This window comes from Mastigoproctus giganteus, chromosome 1 (assembly GCF_048544385.1).
Source record: "Mastigoproctus giganteus isolate SK-2022 chromosome 1, ASM4854438v1, whole genome shotgun sequence".
In the NCBI taxonomy this organism is placed as follows: domain Eukaryota; kingdom Metazoa; phylum Arthropoda; class Arachnida; order Uropygi; family Thelyphonidae; genus Mastigoproctus; species Mastigoproctus giganteus.
The window spans coordinates 88,222,855-88,236,864 of record NC_143575.1 but is presented as its reverse complement, the minus strand read 5'-3'; the positions used below and the strand labels follow the sequence as shown (position 1 = coordinate 88,236,864).

General features: G+C 38.7%; 1 protein-coding gene across 2 annotated transcripts in view; it reads right to left on the bottom strand.

Annotated features, from left to right (window-relative positions):
* LOC150090971 (zinc finger CCCH domain-containing protein 10-like) overlaps positions 1-14,010 on the bottom strand; it is a 1,521,236-nt gene that overhangs the window by 289,721 nt on the left and 1,217,505 nt on the right. The window lies entirely within an intron of this gene.

Sequence of the window (14,010 nt, the reverse complement as noted above, 5' to 3'; positions counted from 1 at the left end):
TCTATTATTGTTTTCAGAAAGTCTTGCAGTTCTCCACTATACGATAGTTACTGAATGGTTTTATGACAGATTGCAATAGTTATAGATTTGTATATTAGAATGCATACAAAGGTTGTAACTATTATTAACATAAAAATCAAATGATGGGTAGAGCTAGGGGGATGCTATAATTTGATATTAAAAGATAAGGAGATGGAGATTGGACTTAAAAGCATAAGTATCAAAAATTTTGCTTAGGCACGGCAAGACATAATAATCATGAGCCACATCCAATAATTGGCTTGAGAGACCACAAAAGAGTTACAGAGTGGGATACATCTCAACATCATAACACATTGCCATTATAAAGTGCACTTGAATAAGAAAGACGTAAAAATTTTTCTAAATTCTGTTTTGTTAATTTTAAATGTTTGGGGAAAACCTCAATATTCGTTATAAATAGGGGCAATAGTATGTTATAGAGAAATAGATAGGGCGGGTACATCAGAATACCTTATAATATCTGATTTTTACTTCCCAGATATTGACTGGAACTTGTGGATTGGTCATTTCCACACTAGCAACACTTCTATGGAGGTATTGGAAGATTGTTTTCTACAGCAGCATGCTCGAGAAGCAACCAGATGGAATAATACTCTTTATCTGATTATCTGCACATAAAGGAAGCACTAGGTGGCAGTAATCAGTATACTGATGAGGGATTTACTTAAAGATATTACTACGCCAGAAGTAAAGGTAAGGGTTTCTGTTTTTGTAAAGGCAACTACAGTCGTCTCAGACAGTTTTTAAATTCTACATAGTAGGACCAACTGATAATGTTACCAACAGCAAATTATAAATTGGAAGCTACTAGGCTTTTCATACCAACTAAGAAATGCTGCTCAAGGATTAGGCCTAAATGGTTGTCAGATTAAATAATGAGACATATGGCAGAGAAGAAAAATGCATGGGATACATATAAATTAACACATGACACAGAAGCCTATGATATATATAAGTTGATCTGTAATCAAGTTACAAAGGAGGTTAGGCAGACGAAGGCAGATTACAAGAATTCTTTGGCAAAGGATGCAAAGAAAAACAGCAAAGAGTTCTTTACTTATATAAACTCTAGAAGGAAGGGGATGAATCAGATTGGTCCACTCGATATCGATGGTTGAACTGTTGATGATCCTGCTCAGGTAGCTAACAAACTAAATGAATATTTTGCATCGACATTCACACATGAGGAGTTATTCAGCGAGGGGAATGCCAGAGGTGTATTCAACTCTGGCAGTAAGCTAGATAATCTTGTAATAACGGAGAGTAAAGTGGAGAAGAAACTGTTGAAGATAAACACAAGAAAGGCACCTGGGGTGGATGGGATCTATCCAGTTATATTAAAGGAGGCAGCAAAGGAAGTAAGCAAACCCTTAGCCATAATTATGAGAGCTTCCTTGGACTCAGGGAAGGTACCAATAGACTGGAGATGTGCAAATGTGACCCCAATTCACAAAGGAGGATCAAAGGCTGACACAAGTAATTATAGACCTGTGAGTTTAACTTCTGTTCCAGGAAAATTAATGGAGGCACTGGTTAAAAAAGCACTGCAGGATCATCTAGACAAGACTTCAGTTATAGCTCGGACACAGCATGGTTTTGTTAAGGGGAAGTCTTGCCTGACCAATTTGATTGGATACTATGATGCAGTCACAAAAGAACTGGATGCAGGAAATAACTTCGATATTATATACTTTGATCTTAGAAAGGCTTTTGATACTGTTGCACATGGAAGATTGCTGCACAAATTGGAGCAGTGTGGCATTGGAGGCAAATTGCTGCTATGGATAAAGGGGTGGTTGAGGGGGAGAAGGCAGAGAGTGGTAATCAATGGACCCTGCTCATCATGGACTAATGTTATTAGTGGAGTCCCTCAGGGTTCAGTGTTGAGTCCATTATTGTTTTCTGTATTTATAAATAATATTGATGATGGTATATCAAGCTTAATGTCCAAGTTTGCAGATGATACAAAGGTTGGCAGGGTTGTTAAGGACACTACTGACGCTATGCTGCTGCTGCAACAGGATCTGGAAAGGTTGAGCAGATGGGCTGAGAGGTGGCAAATGAAGTTTAACATTGACAAATGTAACGTACTACATATGGGGAAACAGCAACCCCAGAGCAGTGTACCAACTTTGTGGTACTACATTGACAGTGGTAGAGAATAAAAAGGACCTGGGGGTAATTGTACAGGCAGATATGAAGTTCTCTGAGCAGTGCAGATGGGCTACAAGAGTAGCTCATGGTGTCTTATCAATGATATACAGGAATTTTTCTAGCAGGGATAAGGAGGTGATTATTCCCTTGTATAAGGCAATGGTCAGGCCACACCTTGAGTACTGTATACAGGTCTGGAGGCTTCATTTCAAGAAGGATACAGAGCTGCTGGAACGAGTACAGAGAAGGGCACCAAGATTAGTGAATGGAACAAAGGATTGCTCTTATGAAGAAAGGCTTAAATTTTGCAAATTACAGTGTCTGGAGACTAGGCACCGGCGAGGTGATCTGATAGAGGTGTATAAAGCCTTGAATGGTTTGAGCATGCTCAATGCCGATGGGATTCTGCCTCTTACTCAGAATAATCACTTGAGAGGGCATAAATTCAAATTGAGGAAAGACAGATGTAGGATAGATGTGCGGAAATTTGCCTTTAGTCAGCGGGTAGTTGGTTGGTGGAACAGACTTCCATCCCTTGTTGTGGAAGTTGATAGCCTAAATAAATTTAAGGCTCAGCTGGACAGGTATTTCGAACGAACGGAGGGGTGAAGTGGAAGTTTTTTTTTTTTTTTTTTGGCTGATGCTGCATAAGCTTGCTTTCTTGCATTATAATGCCTCTACTAATGCTAATGAATTATCACTATTTATTAACGCACCTGAAATGTAAAGCACTTGTACATTAATGCACTTTGCTTATTTATATTATTCTAGATGTAAGTTTTTGATTTTTCAACTAACCAGGAACCCTTCATTTCATTAGGCATTTGATGATCTCTAACCTCTGTTAGAAACTGGAAAACATTGTTCTGTACAATGTTGGCAATCTCCATTAGCCTCTGGCATCAACGACCTGTCTGCAACCACCAGATCGCCATTCTATGAATATTATTTGGATAGTAGAGCAATGTTGATATGCTCGAAACACAGTTGTACGTGAAAACCCTAGCATGGTTGCAGTTATTATTATTGTTATTAGCTATAGGGTGCAAGGGAGCATGAGGTTTATGCTGCACCAGCCAAAAAAAAATAAAATAAAAAATGCCCGAGAGAGAGAGAGAGAGAGAGAGAGAGAGAGAGAGAGAGAGAGAGAAAAAAGTAGAAGGGAATCACCAAGAAAGAGAAGAATGATGATATCCAGCTCAGGACCCTGGGTGTGCCAACCCCATACTCACCAGATGTGAGCCCCCAGTTTCAAGGATAATCATACCGAATGGCATATCTGGTGCCAACTACCACCGTGTTTAAAGCCACTTAAATCAAAGTGTTGTCTATTCCTGAATTGCTGTAGAATGCTGTATGTGTGCTGTTCATTGCACGCATACAGCATCCTATGTTCTGCCCACTTGTTTTATTTATATCATGCTGTTACTTCAATAACAGCATTACATGTTCATTCATAGATATACTTATCCTCATTTCATGAAAATGGTAGGTGTACCTAATAAAAAGGAATTCAGTATATAATAAAATGTCTATGACAACTTAAAGAATTTAAACCTGAAACGAAAGTTAGTTGAATAGAAATTTACTTCTGCAGTTTAACTAAGTCCCCTTTAACCTATTCTTTTAAATCTGTGCATCATACTAATAACTAAGCAGTGCGTTACTCCTCAAATTCCACTAGTATTACAATTAAATTTCCTTCTGACACCTAATGGAGAATAAATACTGGCTCTAAACATGCAGCAAAAATTCCTTCGGCCAGCGAACATCACATAATAATACATGAAAGCAGATTAAAAAATGCTTTCTTCTTCAAGAGCAGTGTTTCCATTTACAATGGATTTCCTCAGCCTACAAGTTAGCGTTTGGTAGGAATTTTTTCCCGCCATGAAGTGTGGTTCAAGGTGTCATGGTTGGTTAAACCTCAGGCTGTCATGCACTCCCGTACTCCATCCTTCCATGTCCTCCTGCATCTTCCTCTTCTCCTGCTCCCTTGGATGCATTCCAAGATATCCAAAGGCTATCTGGTTTCTTGCATCCGTTTTACTTGTCTATTATTATTATAACAATCATAATAAAAAAATGCTTTTAATAATGCTTTTCAAAAAGAATATATTTATATACATATATATATATATTATTTATTTTGGTAATACCACATATTAAAGTCGTAGCATTGGGAAAATATTCTTCTGAATTATGCATCAACTCGCTTCGGATCACTACGCTCTCTTTGTAATTAACCCACAAAAACTCTAAGATGACTTTCATTGAATTGCATTTGAACATGAGAAAGTTATACTTTGTCAGAGCACTCTATTACAATGAAATGTTAATGATCTGGTGACAACTCCCTCTCCAAATCCTCAGCTATGCTCTCCAGAAGAATCCCAATCAAGTTGGTATTTTCATTCCAAGGGCAGTACTAAGAGTGCACTATAAAGGATCTTCGCATAGACTGCTCCCGTAATTGCTAACCTGCAGATGTGGCACCTATACTTTAAAGAGCAGAAGTGATAATCACCAAAAAACAGTTTTGTATATGGGAACACAAAAATTATCATAAAACATGTTCAATGATGCATGAATTCCATGCTGTCTTATGAAGCTGAAAATGAGTACATGTAGAAAATTTCTGTCCGTCGAATATCAGTCCCTATGTGATCAGAATGCAAAGGAGGATTTTCCTTGACATTGTACAGAGAGAAAATACTGCATACCAAGCACCCAATCTTTTCATCTACTGATGATGTAGGCGAATAATACCTCCCAAACTTTTCTCCCTGAAGTCACATGCGGAATTAAAAGGCAGTATATTGGTTTTTTATGGCTCAAAAACTACAACGTTATATTGCACCACAGGCAGTATATTGGTAACACACCTAAGGTATGTTACTAATCAAGTGCAATGCCATTGCACTTGATTAACAGGTTTTATCCTAATTTCATGGAATTAAAAAAAAAACAGTGCGATTGGGTAACTACTGTTAAATGCCCTGAAGAAATTTTCTCCCAAAATTACATTTCCAATAGGTTCAAATCCTTATAGACAGAATACAGTAATCTGGTAACTTTGCATTTATTTCAAACAGACTAACAAATTGACAGGCTATTCCTGTATCTCCCTAATTTCAACTAATTAGCCAAAAGAGAATCGGCTGCCGCAAATCTCTGTCGCTAGCAAAGCTTACAGAACTGAAATCAGCTAACAGATTTAAGAACTCATTATTCCAAGTCTTGGGCATGAAAACTGTGACTAAATCTGAATTTCGCATATTGGTCTGCAACACTGCCGCATACTCATCTGTCTTATGGTTCGGAATCTCTTGCCAAAACTGATGACTACTTTAATAGAAATATACAATATTCTGCAAATTGTATCAAATGCTATATCAATATGTAACTAAACTCTATGCATAAAATTCTGTCTTGAAATTCAATTAATCAAAGTCATACTGAAACCCATGTGGACCTATGGCATCCAGCTTTGGGGTACTGCCAGCACCTCAAACATAAAAATACTATAATGCTTTCAATCAAAGGTGCTGAGAACCATTACCAACTCGCCCTGCTATGTAACCAATAAAATGATTCACAGAGACCTGAACACGGCAATGGTAGAAGAAGAAATATGAAATTACAGTGAGAAATACTAGCAACGACTAGAAGTGAATCCAATTTACCTGGTGTGAAGACATCAGTGAAGTTAACAGAAGACTAAAACACCAACAAAGACTTTGAATATATGGGTTGCACAGCTTGGAAAATAGGCACCTTAGAAGAGACTTGACTGAGGTGTTTAAGGCTCTGAGAGGCAAAAGTAAAATGAATGAGAGCGAAATTTTCACGGTTATAAATGATTCTAGAACTAGGGGCCATAAAATCAAGTTACGTGGGGGAGATGTTTAGACTGGATTGCAGTAAGTTTGATTTTAGCCAACGAGTTATAAATTACTGAAATAACTTACCTACATGGGTGGTTGAGGCTGAGAGTTTGGAGAAATTCAAAGGTCAGCTGGACAGTTAGCTACGGGATGAGGAAAATGCATAGGTTGTCTTTTTTTTTTATTAAGTATTTATTTTATTTAATATTATTATCATACTTTGATTTTATTTCATTTTATTTTTTTATTTTTGGCTGGTGCAACATAAGCGTAAGGCTTCCTTGCACCATATGGCCATTATGAATACTATTAATGTAATCTATTCGGTGGAAATGCTGCTATCAGTGCTTAAGTAAACTCAATAGAAGCATTGTGACTGGACGTCTCTTTCATTCAAGACAATCCTACTGACATTTGTTGAACTGAAACTTCTTTAGCACGCTCCAGGCAATTTTCAGATGGGGTTATTTGCATTCGTGGAATGAAAAAAAAAAACGCAACAAAAAGATGACTGCTACCATAAGTAAAAGCATTACAGGCACTCCGAGCAGCTCACTACCGTACTAGGTTAAATGCCATGGTTTTCATGTGATTACCAAAGTTAAGCAGCATTAAGCTCAGTCATTGAATTACCCAGTACAATTGACTTTTTACCTTCCTTTTTTTTTTTTTTTTGGTTAACCTGTTTAAAATATTCCAATTTTCACGTATCATTTAATTTTGTTGGTTGGTAATAAAGTGTAAATCTGTGCTTTGTATCTTTACTTTTATAGACTTTACTTCTCACTTAGTAGAATCAGCATTAATACAATTAAAATTCAATTAACAAACAAGATCACAATGACCACCACTTACTACATTAGCAATAGTAGAGGCATATGATGCAAGAAAGCAAGCTTATGCAGCATCAGCCAAAAAAAAAAAACCTGCTCCCATTTCACCCCACTGTTTGTTCCAAATACCTGTCCAGCTCAGCCTTAAATTTATTTAGGCTATCAACTTCCACAACAAAGGATGGAAGTCTGTTCCACCAACGACCCGCTGGCTGAAGGCAAACTTCCGCACATCTATCCTACAACTGTCTTTCCTCAATTTGAATTTATGCTCTCAGGTGATTATTCTGAGCAAGAGGAAGAATCCCATCAGCACTGAGCATGCTAAAACCATTCAAGGCTTTATGCACCTCAATCAGATCACATCGCCAGTGCCTAGTCTCCAGACACTGTAATTTGCAAAACTTAAGCCTTTCTTCGTAAGAGCAACCCTTTGTTGCTTTCACTAACTTTGTTGCCCTTCTCTGTACTCATTCCAACAGCTCTACATCCTTCTTAAAATGAAGCCTCCAGACCTGTATACACTACTCCAGGTGTGGCCTGACCATTGCCTTATAGAAGGGGATAATCACCTCCTTATCCCTGCTAGAAAAATTTCTGTATATCATTGACAAGACACCATGAGCTACTCTTGCAGATGGTCTGCACTACTCAGAAAACTTCATATCCGCCTGAACAATTATCCCCATGTCCTTTTCATTCTCTACCACTGTCTGTGTTAGAGAATGAAACCACAGAGTTGATACGTTACTCTAGGATTACTGCATCCCATATAGTACTTTACATTTGCCACCTCTCAGCGCATCTGCTCAACTTTTCTAGATCCTGTTGCAGCAGCGTACTGTCATTAGTGTCCTTAACAACCCTGACAACCTTCTATCATCTGCAAACTTGGACATTAAGCTTGATATAACATCATCAATATCATTTATAAATACAGAAAACAACAATGGACCCAAAACTGCACCCTGAGGGCCTCCACTCATAACATTAGTCCACTATGAGCAGTGTAAATTGATTACCACTCCTCTGTCTTCTCCCACTCAACCATCACTTTATCTATAGCAGCAATTTGCCTCCAATGCCACACTGCTCCAATTTGTGCAGCAGTCTTCCATGAGCTACAGTATCAAAAGCCTTTCTAAGATCCAAATATATGATATCAAAGTTATTCCCTGCATCCAGTTCCTTTGTGACCACATCATAGTATCCAATCAAATTGGTCAGTCAAGACTTCCCCTTAACAAACCCATGCTGTGTCAGAGCTATAACTGAAGCCTTGTCTAGATGATCCTGCACTGCTTCTTTAACCAGTGCCTCCATTAATCTTCATGGAACAGAAGTTAAACTAACAGGTCTATAATTACTTCTGTCGCCCTTTGATCCTCCTCAGTGAACTGGGGTCACATTTTCACATCTCCAGTCCATGGGTACCTTCCCTGAATCCAAGGAAGCTCTGATCATTATAGCTAAGGGTTTGCTTACTTCCTTTGGTGCCTCCTTTAATATAACTGGACAGATACCATCCACCTCAGGTGCCTTTTTTATGTTTATCTTCAACAATTTATATTCCACTTTCCTCTCAGTCATTACAAAATCATCTAGCTTACTGCCAGAGTTTAATTCACCTCTGGCATTCCCCTCCCTGAATAACTCCTCATGTGAATGTAGATGCAAAATACTCATTTAGTTTGTTAGCCACCTGAGCAGGAGCATCAACAGTTGAATCATCAATATCCAGTGATCCAATCTGACTCATCACTTCCTTCTAGAGTTTACATAGGTAAAGAACTCTTTGCTGTTTTTCTTTGCATCCTTTGCCAAAGATTTCTCATAATCTGCCTTCGTCTGCCTAACCTCCTTTGTAACTTGGTTACAGATCAACTTGTATCTATCATAGGCTTCTGTATCACATGTTAATTTGTATGTATCCCATGCATTTTTCTTCTCTGCCATATGCCTCATTAGTTCATCTGACATCCATTTAGGCCTAAACCTTGAACAATATTTCTTAGTTGGTATGTAAAGCCTAGTGGCTTCCAAGATAAGTTCTTTGAATGCTTCCCATTTTGAATTTGCTGTTCGTAACATCATCAGTTGATCCCACTGTATAGAATTTAAATACTGTCTCAGTCCATCGTAGTCGCCTTTACAAAAGCAATACCCCTTCCCTTTACCCTTAATGGTAGTTACCTCTTTGAGTAACTCCCACTTCAGAACACTGTGATCACTGCCACCTAGTGGTTCATTTATCTGCAGATTCTTAATGCATGAAGAATCACTACTGATGATCAAATCAAGAGTATTACTCCCTCTAGTTGCCTCCTGAACATGCTGATGTAGAAAACAATCATCCAATAAATCCACAAAAGCCTTGCTAGTGTGTGAGTGACCAACCCCCAAATTCCAGTCAATATCTGGGAAATTAAAATCCCCCATTATAAGACTCTCTGATTTACTGGCCCACTCTATTTCTCTCTACAGTTTCTTATTATACTCATCAGAGTCATTAAGGCCTATAGCACACTCCTACTCTCAATTTTGATCTCCCAATGCTTATGTCACACCAAACTGACTCGGCACTGCACTGTCCAGCGATGTCGACTGGCTTCACTTCCTTGGATTTTATGTGTTTCTTAACTAATAGCATAACCCCTCCTCCCTTCCTATCCTGTCTATCCTTTCTGTAGACGTTGTACTCCCCAAATTCCAGTTCTGCATTCCTTATATCTGTGTGACACCACGTCTCTGAAATCCCAACAATATCTGCCTTTGATAGTTTGAGCAATACCTCAAATTCATCAAATTTATTTACTAAACTCCTAGCATTGGTGTACACGCAAGTATACATGCACCTGCTCTTCCTCTTAGCCCCCTTAACACAACCCATGTGTTTACTTGTACCCCCATGATTCCCAGCAGTCTCTGAAATATCCTGCATCTTATTTTCCAGGCTGCTGCTCATTCCAATAGAAGCAGTGCAAGAATCACTTTCTCCTCTGCCAGTGGCTACTGTTAATCTATTAGTCCTTGTATCCCCCCAATCTAGCAGTTTTCCGACCCACCTAACACTGCCTTGATAGCATCAGCGAACATTCTTGCACCCTTTCTATTTAAGTGTATCCCATCCCTGTAGAAACAGTCTCTCCTGTTAACGAGTACAGACCAGGCTGAAAAAAATTCTACCCCTTGAGCCCTGCACAATCTTTCCAGGGCCGAACTGATCGACAGGGCTCTCATCATATACTCCCTCCTATCGTGTTTGGGCAGAATTGCAGACACTTTCAAATTCAACCCTAATTCACGGCTTTTTTCATCAGTGACCTGTACTTGTTAAGTAATTCCACCGGTCTCCTACTCTTAATATCATTAGTGCCAACATGTACAACTATATCACCTTTTGTGCCCTTAAAAGATGATATCCGCTCTACGTCATCAACCTTTGCCCCTGGCAGACATACCCTGGCGTGTTCCACCTATCCTTTTTACAAAGCATGTTTCCCGTTTCCCTGACAATAGAGTCACCAACAACTACTAGTTCCTTTGGGACCAGCGCATTCTGCCTTGGGGGTTGCCGCTGTGTTGCGCGATGACCAAGTGCAAGCTCTGGCATTGGTGTGGGCAGCTGAGAGCTCGATGGGCCCTCACTTGTAATCATTCGAGGGCATCTACCCTGTCCTTCAAGCTCTCATATAGGCCCATAACAACTAGGCCCATAACAACGCTGAGTTGTCGCCTGATTTCCTTATATTCCTTGCATCGCGCACATACAAAGACATCCCCCATGGCAGTATCATGTCCCATACCTGACTGCTCCGCAAACATCAAGCAAATAGTGCATCTTAAAAGGCTGTGATTCAGAAGGCAACTGCCCCCCCGCCTCAGTTCTCCCCTGAGCCACAGCATTCCCATTAGCTTGAGCCTTTTGCTTTGCTGCTCTGGTTTGAGTCATGATTTCGATTTACTTTCAATAAAATTTCAATTTCAGTGCAAAATTAAATCCTAAACTTGTATCCCAACACAGTTATAACGCTATATTTATGTTTCAGTAACGAGTGTTATCTACGAAATCTACGACTGTTATCTACGAAATATTTATGTTTCAGTAACGAGTGTTATCTACGAAATATTTATGTTTCAGTAACGAGTGTTATCTACGAAAATTTTTATGTTTCAGTAACGAGTGTTATCTACGAAATCCCTTTATATAACTTCCGTATCAAGTTATGTATTAATTATTTATTTTTACTAATTATTTATGTTACATAACCTAAGTGGTTATATGTATAGTTAAAAGTACAATTTAATTGCCAATGAAGTTCGACAAGATTAATAGATTTTACTGATTAATTTTCCGGTAACAATGGCGGCTATTTAGGAACGGTAAATGCGTGGATTTGATACCCTTTCCGATACTAAGTAATACCTACAAAATCTCTATCTAAGTTACTTTAAACTTAAGTACCGTAAATAGGAATATAAAGCTACTCTATAAAATAAGTTAATATGTCAATTTAAACTAATAAAGCAGAAAATAAATCAGAAAAAACTTCTCTGTTCCAAGAGCGGCAGAAAGGCACACCCGCACCGGCAACCCTCTGTCATCAACCTTTGCCCCTGGCAGAGGTACCCTGGTCCTGTTCCACCTATCCTTTTTACATACTATGTTCCCCATTTCCCTGACAATAGAGTCACCAACAACTTCCTGTGGGACCAGAGCATTCTACCTTGGGGGTTGCCGCTGTGTTATGTGATGATCAAGTGCAAGTTCTGACATTGATGTGGGCAGCTGAGAGCTTGATGGGGACCCCTCAATTTAAATCCTTCGAGGGCATCCACCCTGTCCTTCAAGCTCTCATATAGGCCCATAACAACACCAAGTTGTTGCCCGATTTCCTCACACTTCTTACATCGCGTGTGCACACACACACACAAAGACATCCCCCTTGGCAATATCATGTCCCGTACCTGATTGCCCCACAAACATCAAGCAAGCAGTGTATTTTAAAAGACTGTGATTCAGAGGGCAACTGCCCACACCCCCCCCCCCCTCAGTCCTCCCCTGAGCCACAGCACTCCAATTAGCTTGAGCCTTTTGTTTTGCTACTCTGGTCTGAGTCATGATTTCGATTCAATTTCACTAAAATTTCAATTTCGGCAGAAAATCATAACCCCAAACTTGTATCCCAATGCAGTTATAATACTATATATTTTTTTTTCGGTATCGATTTTTATTTCCGAATTTCAAGTTATGTATTAATTAATAATGTTGCGTTTGTAAAATCTAAACGTTATATGTATTTAGTTAACAAGTACAATTTAAATGATACTGAAGTTTAACAAGATTAATAAATTTTACTGATTAATTGATAATATTATATATTATACTATACTATACTAATCTAATCTAATGCTTTCTAGTACGGGATATAATGTTGTATCGTATAACAATGGCGGCAAGTTACGAACGGTAAATTTCCGGACACTGAAGTATTAATTAACTTCCAAAATCTCGCTGTCTCAATTCAAAATAACCAAGGATCTTAACTAAGTCTATAAGCTACTTATAGAAAATAATTTAATATAACATTTAGTCAATAAAGCGGCTAAATATAGCAAAAAAAACTCGACGTTCGCCGGAGCTGCAAAACTTGTAAAACACGTGGATTGGATACCCTTACATGTCATAGAGTGATCGGTATTTTGTTATGGAGTGGCTACCGTAAATTGATTTGATCGTACAGCGAGCCAATTGTAAAGCGGGTCCACTTTAGTGAGCCTATAGAGCATGCAATGCCTCCAAGGATTGACAAAAATTACCAAGAATATGCGACACGAAATCATTCTTACTCCCACCATCGCACTACTCCGTACCAGGCAAGAGAAATGCATGACCCCATCAGTAGCCCCTACTGATTGCGTCATGCTATTTCTTTCATCTTTCTCCACCGTATTTAATAAAAAAATTCGATGGAAAAGAATTTATAATTCAATATGCCGAAGACTAATAGTGAGCATTGTAAGGCATATAGAGCAAGTATACGTGCAATGCGACCGACAAAACCACCTCCATTGAGTACAATTGAGAAACCTAAACTATTTTGACAGTGAAAAAAATTACAGCATGCGATGGAGTTAAAGAAGCCGGAGAAGATCCATCCATTAACAAAACCAACTCCAAAAACTGCTGCTAAAGGAAGACCTGAAACTGGGTGGAAGGATGAGATCAGTGAACTTTTGAGCATGACATTTTGTGATACCGCTCGTATAGTATATGATCAATGCAGTTTGAGGAATTTGTTGGGGGCCACAACAGCTCCTCAGGGAACTATGTGACTGGAGGAAGAAGAATGGAAATTGATACTGCAAATTAAAACGACGAAAAGTCCTTGAAGAGCAGTCGTAAATAAAAAGCGAAAACGCCAAAACCGACTGCCAGAAGTACTCCATCAAATCGGTTGTGGTAGCCATGTGAGAACCTTGCAGACAGTGGTTTTCTCCTTTCTCATTTCAAATCCATTTATTTTTTGAAATATTAACAGTCAATTTTTGTTCCTCCTCGTGCGGTCACGCATTTTGAAGCTCCGCGCTAAGTGCTAAAAATATAGAGTTTGTAATGGTGCACCATGATGAATCAATCAAATACCAGAAGACTCCATTTAGTATCAGCAATCCAATGATGGAACTATCATCTAACTCTCTATAACAAAAAAAATAAATTTTATTGTCATTTTTCTGTTGCATATATTGCAGACATCACAAAAAGCTTATCATAAATTAATGGGTGACATGGAAGCCTATGGAAGATATAAGCTGGTCTGTAACCAATTCACAAAGGTGGTTAGGCAGGCAAAGGCAGATTATGAGAAATTTTTGGCAAAGGATGCAAAGAAAAACAGAAAAGAGTTCTTTACCTATGTAAACTCTAGAAGGACAGGGATGAATCAGATTGGTCCAATGGATATTGATGGTTCAACTGTTGATGATCCTGCTCAGGTGGCTAACAAACTAAATGAGTATTTTGTATCTACATTCACACATGAGGAGTTATTCAGGGAGGAGAATGCCAGAGGTGAATTATGCTCTGGCAGTGA